The following is a 13,304-nucleotide window of genomic DNA, read 5'->3' on the forward strand; positions in this document are numbered from 1 at the left end:
AGGATTTTAGAAAAAAAGGTTCGATTTTGATATACAAACTTCTTAGTTTGTAGTGTGGTGGCACAAGCAATACATGCTCCACACTTGTAATGCCCAATATTCGGAGGAAGATTCCATAAAGAAGTAATAGTGGGTTGTTCAGGTGAGTCTAGGAAAGAATGGACCACTATGTCTCGGATATTTTTAGCTCTTTTGAAAGAATGTAACGGTAAATCCTCCTGCTTGATGTCATCAGCCACCAGGGGCCAGTTCTTATTAATGATCTTTTTAATCTCGTTACTTCTCGTCGAGAAAGTGGTTACGCAAATGATGCGCTCAGGATTGGTTTTGTCCCGATTTTCGACATTAAGAAGAATGTCACGTGGATTGTACCACGCCCGTTTCCGGGCTTTTTTCACAAGTCGTCCCGGGTACCCTCGGGCTACTAAACGTTCCAATAGATCCTGGGACTCACACATATAGTCATCTTTCTTGGAAAAATTCCTTCTGATACGTAAGAACTGTCCCACAGGTAAATTGTCTTTTAGTCCCCTTGGGTGATGGCTTCCATATTGTAACAATGAATTCCTTTCCATAGGTTTTCTATACAAAGTTGTATGTAGATGATCATTTTCAACATAGATGGTAATATCTAGGAATGGGATCCGATTATTGCTGGACTGCATGGTGAACTGTATATGTTCGTTACGTAAATTTAACAAAGTATGAAAGTTGTTTAATTCCTCCAAATTGCCATCCCAAACACACAGGACATCATCAATATATCTTACCCATAAAGCCAAATTGGCACTGAATGGGTTAGTATCTGAAAAGATGAATTGTTTTTCAAAAGAGTCCATAAATATTATCGCTAGATTTGGGGCAAACGTAGCCCCCATAGCGACTCCCTTTGTTTAGAGGTAGAAATCTTCTTGGAATATGAAAAAATTCTTCATCATTGCTAACTTGAGCAAATCCACGATGAAATCAGTTGGTACTGGTACGAGTGCAAGACGTTCATCCAAGACTTGGCGAATAACTTTGAGAGCTTCCAACTGTGGTATACTAGTGTATAAAGACACTATATCGCAGGTGACTAATAATTGTCGAGTGCAATCAAATGGGCGCTGATCCACTAAGTTAATGGTTTGGGTGGTGTCTCGGAGATATGCCTGAGTCTTAATGGCTATCGGTTTGAGAAAAAAGTCTATATACTTGCAAAGTGGTTACAGCATTGAGCCGCAGCCCGAGACGATTGGTCGGCCCGGCGGATTGTTGACATCCTTATGCACTTTCGGTAAAGTGTATATAGTGGCCAACCTCGGATGTTGTTGGTTTAGAAACTTAAACTCCAGATCCGACATCTGGACATCCGACATCATCCAGGCCTCTCTGTGTCACTTGTAGTATATCCATGGCTAGTTCACAAGAAGGGTCCGTACGTAACTTTTGATAGCTTACCCCATCTGAAAGCTGACGATCCTGAGGGCAGGGTGCGTGGTTCTAAGTAAGACGGTGCCTCTGCATGAGCAGGACACCCCTACAGCCTACGGAGTCCATTCTCCCGTGTTGTCAGTGAAGCAACCATATACTATATAGAGGGGTACCGCGTAATCGCGCGACGAGCATCTCAAAAACAGCTGCAATTAATCCTATCATTTTGGTCCAAAACATATTGGAATCATACCCCCACACCGTAAACAGGGTGGGAGGTTCGATTCCAAGCACTGGAAGCTCTGTTAAGCTCTCAGGGTTCAGGTGCCAGCCTTCTAGTCCTGGACAGCACAAAATGGTTGCTGCTGACCAGAGACACATTTCTACCCTCCTGCTGCAGAGCCAAGTACGAGCAGAGGAAGGCAGAACAGAAGGCATCCTGTCACTGGGAGGTGTGACCACCTCCCAGACAGGATTTAGTGTATTACGGCTGGGTGGGTGCGCTTGTCAGCACCTGAAAGTCTGCATGAGGAGCACATTTGGTGTCCCTGTTCATAGTCCAGTTCAAACCAGTCCTTGGAGCCGTTGGCTCCCGCTCTGGCGCGAAACTGGACAAAGGACACAGGTGTAACCTCCCCCTGTCCAGAACCTCCTCTGAATCTTCCCAACCCTTTCCCTAGGGTACATAAGCGCTTACCTGGTTGTAGGTCCCTCAGATTTGTCGTGGGATAAGATTCAGAACTGAAACCACTGCACTTCTACCGTCTGGGCACTCTTGACTTCGTTTGAGCCTGACTTTGTCTCCCTCCAGTCTGCTGCATCGTCTGTGCCTGTGCATCATACAGAAACCTTTCAAGGCCTGTGAAGCATCAAGGACAACTAAAGTAATCTCCCATGGAGTGAAGGAGTCACCCCGCATTCGCAGGCACCGCAACTAATACAACCGGTCTGCAGATCCCGAGCTCTTCCGGACTCCGTGCGATCTGCAACACAGGTAGTGATTTTCCTCAGCTCCTGAGGCCTGCTTTACCCTCATACCAAGTTTGAGGCCAATAGTCCCTGTGGGGGTTGCGATAACCAAACCCCTGGGTACCACGTCCTCTTAGCTTTTACAAAGGCTTGTTGACATCTTTTCAAGAAGATCTCCGGGCTCCAAATAGCCCCAACCTCAAGCACCTCCAGTGACCAGAATCTTTGGCCACACCGCATCTTGTGCATTGTGGCCTGCATCTTTTGGTGAGCTGCTGGAGGTCCTCTCGCCACTCCTGTGCCTTTGGCCTGTGGGTCCATTTGAGGGTCACCTTTGTTTTCCTTGGGCTCCCTTGATTGCTCAGGCCTGCCCTGGCTCTGCTGCTTGTGGTGAGTCTCCTGGACCTTGCTGGTCCCAACCGTGTACCTTCTGGACTTCCTACATGGGTTGCAGTTGCCAAGGCTTGTTAGTAGTCTGGGCCAGGGACAGACTAATTTGCATATAGCCAGGTTCTGAGCTGGGATGGGGCAGTGAGCTAAATAACGGTGATGGATCAAGCCCTGATCTTTGGACTGGGTAAGAGTGGTCTGCTTAATTCTGAATCGTTTTTGGCCACTATAGGTGTGGCAGGGTATACTCAGACATGAGTCCCTTGTTCACTGCTCCATCAGGATTCAAGCAAGCCGGGCCGACGAGGCTGAAATGCCAGAAACCGGTCCCCGGAAGCTTGTATCCTTTCTGGTGAAGAATTGGCTTGGTAGTTTGGTCTGCCCTGTTCCCATGATGCACTGGGCCAGGGACAGACTAATTTGCATATAGCCAGGTTCTGGGCTGGGATGGGGCACTGAGCTAAATAACGGTGATGGATCAAGCCCTGATCTTTGGACTGGGTAAGAGTGGTCTGCTTAATTCAGACACTCTGTTCATCACCACCCCCTTTTCTGAATCGTTTTTGGCCACTATAGGTGTGGCAGGGTATACTCAGACATGAGTCCCTTGCTCACTGCTCCATCAGGATTCAAGCAAGCCGGGCCGACGAGGCTGAAATGCCAGAAACCGGTCCCCGGAAGCTTGTATCCTTTCTGGTGAAGAATTGGCTTGGTAGTTTGGTCTGCCCTGTTCCCATGATGCACTGGGCCAGGCACAGACTAATTTGCATATAGCCAGGTTCTGAGCTGGGATGGGGCAGTGAGCTAAATAACGGTGATGGATCAAGCCCTGATCTTTGGACTGGGTAAGAGTGGTCTGCTTAATTCAGACACTCTGTTCATCACCACCCCCTTTTCTGAATCGTTTTTGGCCACTATAGGTGTGGCAGGGTATACTCAGACATGAGTCCCTTGCTCACTGCTTCATCAGGATTCAAGCAAGCCGGGCCGACGAGGCTGAAATGCCAGAAACCGGTCCCCGGAAGCTTGTATCCTTTCTGGTGAAGAATTGGCTTGGTAGTTTGGTCTGCCCTGTTCCCATGATGCACTGGGCCAGGGACAGACTAATTTGCATATAGCCAGGTTCTGAGCTGGGATGGGGCAGTGAGCTAAATAACGGTGATGGATCAAGCCCTGATCTTTGGACTGGGTAAGAGTGGTCTGCTTAATTCAGACACTCTGTTCATCACCACCCCCTTTTCTGAATCGTTTTTGGCCACTATAGGTGTGGCAGGGTATACTCAGACATGAGTCCCTTGCTCACTGCTCCATCAGGATTCAAGCAAGCCGGGCCGACGAAGCTGAAATGCCAGAAACCGGTCCCCGGAAGCTTGTAACCTTTCTGGTGAAGAATTGGCTTGGTAGTTTGGTCTGCCCTGTTCCCATGATGCACTGGGCCAGGGACAGACTAATTTGCATATAGCCAGGTTCTGAGCTGGGATGGGGCAGTGAGCTAAATAACGGTGATGGATCAAGCCCTGATCTTTGGACTGGGTAAGAGTGGTCTGCTTAATTCAGACACTCTGTTCATCACCACCCCCTTTTCTGAATCGTTTTTGGCCACTATAGGTGTGGCAGGGTATACTCAGACATGAGTCCCTTGCTCACTGCTCCATCAGGATTCAAGCAAGCCGGGCCGACGAGGCTGAAATGCCAGAAACCGGTCCCCGGAAGCTTGTATCCTTTCTGGTGAAGAATTGGCTTGGTAGTTTGGTCTGCCCTGTTCCCATGATGCACTGGGCCAGGCACAGACTAATTTGCATATAGCCAGGTTCTGAGCTGGGATGGGGCAGTGAGCTAAATAACGGTGATGGATCAAGCCCTGATCTTTGGACTGGGTAAGAGTGGTCTGCTTAATTCAGACACTCTGTTCATCACCACCCCCTTTTCTGAATCGTTTTTGGCCACTATAGGTGTGGCAGGGTATACTCAGACATGAGTCCCTTGCTCGCTGCTCCATCAGGATTCAAGCAAGCCGGGCCGACGAGGCTGAAATGCCAGAAACCGGTCCCCGGAAGCTTGTATCCTTTCTGGTGAAGAATTGGCTTGGTAGTTTGGTCTGCCCTGTTCCCATGATGCACTGGGCCAGGGACAGACTAATTTGCATATAGCCCGGTTCTGAGCTGGGATGGGGCAGTGAGCTAAATAACGGTGATGGATCAAGCCCTGATCTTTGGACTGGGTAAGAGTGGTCTGCTTAATTCAGACACTCTGTTCATCACCACCCCCTTTTCTGAATCGTTTTTGGCCACTATAGGTGTGGCAGGGTATACTCAGACATGAGTCCCTTGCTCGCTGCTCCATCAGGATTCAAGCAAGCCGGGCCGACGAGGCTGAAATGCCAGAAACCGGTCCCCGGAAGCTTGTATCCTTTCTGGTGAAGAATTGGCTTGGTAGTTTGGTCTGCCCTGTTCCCATGGTGCACTGGGCCAGGGGCAGACTAATTTGCATATAGCCAGGTTCTGAGCTGGGATGGGGCAGTGAGCTAAATAACGGTGATGGATCAAGCCCTGATCTTTGGACTGGGTAAAAGTGGTCTGCTTAATTCAGACACTCTGTTCATCACCACCCCTTTTCTGAATCGTTTTTGGCCACTATAGGTGTGGCAGGGTATGCTCAGACATGAGTCCCTTGCTCACTGCTCCATCAGGATTCAAGCAAGCCGGGCCGACGAGGCTGAAATACCAGAAACCGGTCCCCGGAAGCTTGTATCCTTTCTGGTGAAGAATTGGCTTGGTAGTTTGGTCTGCCCTGTTCCCATGATGCACTGGGCCAGGGACAGACTAATTTGCATATAGCCAGGTTCTGAGCTGGGATGGGGCAGTGAGCTAAATAGCGGTGATGGATCAAGCCCTGATCTTTGGACTGGGTAAGAGTGGTCTGCTTAATTCAGACACTCTGTTCATCACTACCCCCTTTTCTGAATCGTTTTTGGCCACTATAGGTGTGGCAGGGTATACTCAGACATGAGTCCCTTGCTCACTGCTCCATCAGGATTCAAGCAAGCCGGGCCGACGAGGCTGAAATGCCAGAAACCAGTCCCCGGAAGCTTGTATCCTTTCTGGTGAAGAATTGGCTTGGTAGTTTGGTCTGCCCTGTTCCCATGATGCACTGGGCCAGGGACAGACTAATTTGCATATAGCCAGGTTCTGAGCTGGGATGGGGCAGTGAGCTAAATAACGGTGATGGATCAAGCCCTGATCTTTGGACTGGGTAAGAGTGGTCTGCTTAATTCAGACACTCTGTTCATCACCACCCCCTTTTCTGAATTGTTAGTAGTTCCGCCAGACACCGGCCCCTCAGCACTTGACATCCTTTGTGGGACAGCTTGTATCCTCAGCATCGCCTAGTCCTCGCAGCTGCAGAGTCAAGGTCACCGTCATCTTTCCTGAGGCACCGGACATCGGAGGGCATCTTCCAAGTCTCCTGGTCACCCCTGAGTGACATTAAACACTTTCCCCTGTGCTTTCAGGTAGTCCTCTTCAAGAATTGATATTTGGATTCCTCCGGACACTTTCTCCTCTCCCAGCAGCAGCACTTTCCTGAACTCCTCCATTGTGTTCCACTGAGGTTTCCTATGCACCCGGCTTCCCTGGGATAGGTAACTTGGGTACCACAGTATCACAGTATCCTCTGGTGAGGATGGGTGGCTCTCCCACCTTCTGTCTTCCACAGGGTTTCTTCAGGGTCCACTTAGATGGGTCCCTAATCTTTAAAAATCCAACTGCGACTTGCACATAGACTTGTACGGAGCAAGCGGTCGTGTTCACACAATGCACACACTCTCCGTGTGGTCCCTATTTACTTACCATGGGTGGTTCTGTGAGTCCCTACCAATTCTACGTCCTCCCGAAATAGTCCTGACTCGAGTCGTGGTTCTTATACCACTTTCTTAGTATATGATTTGGGGCCCACTGTGTATTAGTGCTATTTACTGTGATTTCTTTGCTTAAGTAGTGTGTGCTTTCTGTCTATCTCCATGTAGGGGATACTGTAACGTACTAGATAGTGTTATATAATAAATACATATGTTTATGAATACTTGGTGTGGTTCTCTTTAATTTAATCTATACTATAAGATTGCATTCTGGCAAAAAAAACTGCTTTACACTCCTTCAAGACTAAGTCTGAAGGCTGCTCTCTACAGCTACCAATTGGATAGCTTTCTAAGGTTGTCTCATACCTCTTAAATCACCATAAGTGTTGTCTGGACTGGGGCAAGGTGTCCACTTACATAAGTGGATATCATATACCAGGCCAGCTTCTCACATTGGTGTGCAGCAGTTGGGATTCAAGCCTGAATTGTTTTACCAGATAATTATTTGTATTGATTAACTGAAAAACCACTAGTACTAAGCACATATAAACACAAGGTTAGAATAGTAAATTCTAATAAATTTAGGGTTGGGTAAGCCAAGGGTGTAGCATACCCTTTCTTCAACCTCAGAATGTTTAGTTACCATTAGGTTAGGTAGGTGCAACACCACACCTCACTTAGTATGTCTACTAAAGGAGATGCCAGTGATACAGTGAACTTTAGTTCCAAAAACTGAAAGCACTGAGTGCATCTAGAAAGCTGAAGACAGGGTGAAGTGCCAACACTCAACGCCTTGTAGAGGAATTACTGTTGGATGACCTGAGGAAAGCCTCTGGGTCATATAAACAGGACAGAGTGGTTGGCCCAGGGAACGAAGATAGGGCAGAAGGGGAACACCTCTTTGACCTACACTCTAACCCTGACCAGGTGGAGCCTGATGGCTCCCACCTGGACAACTCAGACCTCCCAGAGGATACTACAAGTGGTCCAGAAGGTGCCCCCTTTGTTCCTCCTGGGAGAGTGCAGAGTAGACAGGGGAGGTCTGGATCCTCCTAAAGAGAATCCAATGTCTCAGGATAGTCTGTGGGGACCTCCATTTCTAGTAAAGAAGGGAACTCTTTAGATAGGGAGTACCAATTTCTGGAGCTTGAGAAAGCTAGGCTTAGGCTCAGGCAAAAGCAATGGCCCTTGACAGAGAGTCCCTTGAAGTTCAGAAGGCTAGGAAGGAATTGGGACTAGAGTCCCATGGTGGCAGCAACACTGTCCCTTGAAGTAAGGAATATTCCTTTGACAATAGGAACCTGAGCAAGATTGTTGTCATTGTTGGGGATGACATCCACAAATGGATAACTGCTTTAGAGAGGGCCTCTAAAGTGCAAAGGGTCCCTCAAGAGCAGTGGGTAGCTACCTTATGGCTCTCCTTTACTGACAAATATAGAGATAAGCTCCTCACTGTTAGAGAAGAGGATGCTGGCAATTACTCAGTTTTGAAGAGTGCTCTCAATAATGGGGTTGGCTTAACCACTGAGCAATACAGGATTAGGTTCAGAGACACCCAAAGGCCCAGAATCAGGACTGGGGGAGACTTTGTGGATAGTGCTATTAAGCCTCTGGAAAGTTGGTTGCTTGGCAGCAAAGTGCACAATTTCAATGGATTGTACAATTTGATTATGAGGGAGCAGATCCTTAAAAATTTCCAAAATCAGCTATTGCATCAGTACCTAGTGGACTCAGTTCTGACTTCTCCCCAAGAATTGGGAAAGAAGGCAGATACATGGGTCAGGACCAGGGTGAAGCAGAAAAAACAGAACAATAGTGGTGACCAGAAGAAGCAATGTTCTTCAAAAACTCAAGATAAGTGTGGGGACAGGGGTAAAGACAAAAACGAGTCTTCATCAGGGCCCCACAAACCTGCATCTGCCGGGGAGTCTCAATCCAACAAGGTAAAAGACAAAAAGAAACCTTGGTGTTACTTTTGTAAGGTAAAAACCCATTGGACAAAAGATGCTGATTGACCAAAGGCCAAGGAAACTACTCCTACCACCACTGCCCCTAAGGCAACTGCTCCCCCTAGCACAAGTATAAGTGTTGATACAGGGAACAAGGGATTAGGGGGTTAACCTTGTGATGTGAGGTGGGTCATGGCTTAGTCAGAACTCCAGCTCAGGTTGTTCTGTCATGGTGGCAAGGATATTGCCACCTTACTTGTCAGTGCCAGTAGCCTGGGCAAGTATAGGCAACAGCCTTTGATTAATGGAACAGAGGCAATAGCCTACAGGGACACAAGGGCCAATATCACTATAGTAGATTGTTCCATGCTGAAAAATCTGAGTAAAGGCACCCTCACCTGTGAAAAATAGTGTGCTGCCATTCAAGTTGATTTTTCTGCAGCTTGATTCGAAAATCTGCTCAAGAAGCAATCCTCCAACCGCAAGGGCTGCTGCTCACATTAGAAAATCACATCCGGAAAATCTCTTAGCAACCTCACGTCACGCTAGGGGATGCCAAATCTTGTTCACGCTTGGCAGCTCACATGCTGGAGCCTCCCGTTGCTCCTATCATCATCACATTGCTCAAACAGGCAAAAAAGTCAACCATGCGGCAATTGGCAGAATTTGGATGGAACTCAGCATTAAAAGAGTAGAATTGAATCACCAAATTCCTCCAATTCTGCAAGTGGAATTCAAAAGTCTGTCAGGCCTGGTGCAAGGCCAAAACCTCACTGTTAACAACCTAAGACCATGAACAGAAGAACGGTTAAAAGAATATGATTAAAAAACTGAAATTCACAGAAACAATCTAAAGTTCAAAGTGATTTTATGGTGAGATATTGTAGTAAGATTGTATTTCATGGTATAAGATTCTTAGAAAGTCACAGAAAAAACAAAGGTTAAAGTGATATTATAGTTAGGTGTTGAAAAGGGATAAAAACAGACTTTAAAAAAAAAAAAGATATTCACCAGTTATAGTTCATACAGCTAACAAGAACTTGCAACCCCACCATGAACGGCTTTGAATAGGTGTGTGCATAATTTGCTTTCAAATACATTTTTGAAAAGCTATGCAAAATTACATTTAATTATGTGAAATGCAAATCTTTTATTTGGCACTATGTTTTAACGTGAAACATGTCCTCATGTACATTTTTGGCACAAGGATGCATTTAAACAAAAAGCTCCACAAACAACAGTCATTCACATTTGTTTTCCCATGTGTATCCTATGCAGTAAACACACCATGAATACGTGAGTGGGGTCACTGATACCAATCTAGATAAGATGGCATACCCCATGCTGTGACATATGGTTAAAAAACACTACTCCCTTCAATGCCAGTTGAGCCAGAGGGAGGGAAACTGCATACCAGAGATGTTTTAAAGCATGGGTCAAAGTGGGCTCGGGCCCAGGGCCACAGCCCTTGAGGGGCCAGCTCAGTTCAGCAGTCTTGCCCTGATCACCTTGAATAATCTTTAAACAGATTGTTTTAAATACCAATTTCCTTTAACTTATTTTTAATGTACTTGATGTGTGAGTCTTTTTCAGGCATTTTTGCAAAAAAAAGTTTGTGTTCATCTTTCAGTAGCCTTTCGATGTTCTCTGGAAGTTGGAGGACTTCGAGAACTGCCAACGGCAGAATAATTTATAGGGTTTGGGATAGCAGAAAATATCAAAGGCAAAGATGTTAGGGCCTTTATCATCAATTTGCTTAGAGGTGCATTACCTGATTTGGCTAACTGTAAATGGGAGACTGAAATTCAAAGGGCACATAGATTGCCACCTAATTTACGGAACAATGGGCAGAGAGACCAATCAGATAAGCCTAGAGCAATTTTGGGGTTTGGGGGGATTTTTTTGTTGCATGAAAAACAAAAAGTGGTAATGGGTCCTAGGGATATTTATAGACCTAACGCGGATTCTTTACCCTAAAGATACTGAATGAAACAACAAATAAATCCGGTGGTCTCTTTTATGGGAGAAGAACTCGAAACACAGATAACAAATAGAGTACTACATGTGGCCAAAGTATAGAGTGAAAAGACCCTTGCGAGAGATCAGATTCCCATCACTCACCAAAGTGATCAATATCATCATTTGGGTCTCCTTCCTACCATCCACTATACCTCTTGATCATAGAGGGAATTCTAGTGGATCGTATCTCGACCATGTCATATAGCAACAGCAAAGAGAAACAAGCTCTTGATTTGTATGATCACAGATAGTAGGTGAGAAAAATAAGTGCAGTGCGAAAATATGAAAGTGAGACTAAAAAAGGATTTAGAAGAGAGAAAAACTTTTATCCGGGTATCTTTTATAATCCCTATTAAAAACAGTGGAAAGACAGCTTCCAAAAATAATAACTGCTTAAAGGTACGGTTGACATGTTTCAGCCTCTTGGACTATTAGTCCTAGGCTTTCTTCAGGACCTAACTTTACTAAACGTTGCTACTGCATCAAACAATCCAGTGAAAAAATAAAATAGTTTGGATACATACAACCTTATGTACCAAATCCAGATCCTCTGTACAGGTGGGAACCAATTGGCACCTATAAAATAAAAGATATAATGTAGTACTCAGAATGTAAACAGTGAATCGAGTCACTAACAACCCAGGGCAGTGGTGTCTTCCGTGGAGCATGCAAGTCAACCACAGTCACCTATAGGTATATATAGCATATACAGCACATCTTTAAATAGTCAAAAAAATCTTTTTAAAAAAAAGATAATTTAAAAATGTTTTTCTCACCAGTCTCGAACGAGGATGAGTCCTCACCTCGCCTGGTCACAACTCAGGTCAAAGAGGCCACGCTTTAGGAAGAGAAAGGGAAAAAAATAACAGAAAAAAACAGGGGATGAACATACTCTAAACTGCATATGTCACCACTTCCCACTAATTCTGTCATTAGCATGCCCCTTAACAGTGCCTAGAATTTGAGTAACCTCCTCGGCTCGTAGCTCTATTAGGACAACATGAGCTAGATATCTTAGCTGGTTATCATACTAAAGAACAAAAGCTGGCTAGGAATCTTAGCTCATTATCATATCAGGGAACAAATAAACGGGCCAATGCCTCCTTGGTGTTATATGTGGCAGAATAAAAATGTATGTATCAACTCATCTGTTTGCCATATCTTAAAACAGTGAGCCGACCCCTCGCATTGGCTCTGTTTATAAACAGCAGCCTCTAGCATCATAATCATAATCTGCTGAGTGAGTCTCTAGTTCTTAATATTAACAAGAAATCCAAGCCTATTCTAGTCTCGAACATTGCCGGCACTTCTGGTCTTCGTAACGAATGCCTATGGCCAAAATAGAACAAGGCATGGAGATCGTGAAAAGAGCAAGCTGTCCAATCTAGGAACCGGTATATACTCCAAAGTCCTGGAGTCACACAACAGATCTAACGTGACTCTTTACCGGTCTATTATGCTCAAGAAAATATATCCAAGCAGTCCCTTACCTATCCGTCGGTACCTCACGCTTGGACTGAGCTGGGTGTGGAGGTAAAGGATCAGCATTAGGATCGCGTAGATACGGCCCAGCTGCAGTGTGTTAAAGAGAAAGCGGTGTGTAATGATCTTGTCATCAAGGACTACAGAATGACGTCACGCTGCCAGGAAACGGTAGTTTTTCCTCCAAATAGAGATTGGATTTTTTTTGTTGCGGCAGGCTATTTTTGAAAAAGCACGACTCGATTTGGGATGTATGACGTTACAACTCATACTTTTACAACGCATACCATTACAACAAATTTTTTACAACGCAAAAACGTTTACAACGCATGTATTTACAACGCATGTTTTTACAACGCAGGTACTTTTACAACGCATACCATTACAACGTAAGTATTGGTAAGTATATATTAATTTTTTTATTTTAAAATAATTGAAAATAATATATTTTAATTTAATTTAATTTAATTTAATTTAATTTCATTTAATTGATTTAATTTAAATTTTTATTTTTTTTATTTTTACCCTGTACCCCTGTACCCCAAAAACCCAAAACCCAAAACTGACCCTGAACCCTAAAAATACCCCTTAACCCAAAAACCCAAAACTGACCCTGAACCCTAAAAATACCCCTTAACCCAAAAACCCAAAACTGACCCTGAACCCTAAAAATACCCCTTTACCCAAAAACCCAAAACTGACCCTGAACCCTAAAAATACCCCTGTACCCCAAAAACCCTAAACTGACCCTGAACCCTAAAAATACCCCTTAACCCAAAAACCCAAAACTGCCCCTGAACCCTAAAAATACCCCTTAACCCAAAAACCCAAAACTGACCCTGAACCCTAAAAATACCCCTTTACCCAAAACCCAAAACTGACCCTGAACCCTAAAAATACCCCTGTACCCCAAAAACCCTAAACTGACCCTGAACCCTAAAAATACCCCTTTACCCAAAAACTGAAAACTGACCCTGAACCCTAAAAATACCCCTTTACCCAAAAACTGAAAACTGACCCTGAACCCTAAAAATACCCCTTTACCCAAAAACTGAAAACTGACACTGAACCCTAAAAATACCCTTTTACCCAAAAACTGAAAACTGACCCTGAACTCTAAAAATACCCCTTTACCCAAAAACTGAAAGCTGACCCTGAACCCTAAAAATACCCCTTTACCCAAACACTGAAAACTGACCCTGAACCCTAAAAATACCCCTTTACCC

The sequence above is a fragment of the Lissotriton helveticus genome, chromosome 11 (genome assembly GCF_964261635.1).
Source record: "Lissotriton helveticus chromosome 11, aLisHel1.1, whole genome shotgun sequence".
NCBI lineage: Eukaryota > Metazoa > Chordata > Amphibia > Caudata > Salamandridae > Lissotriton > Lissotriton helveticus.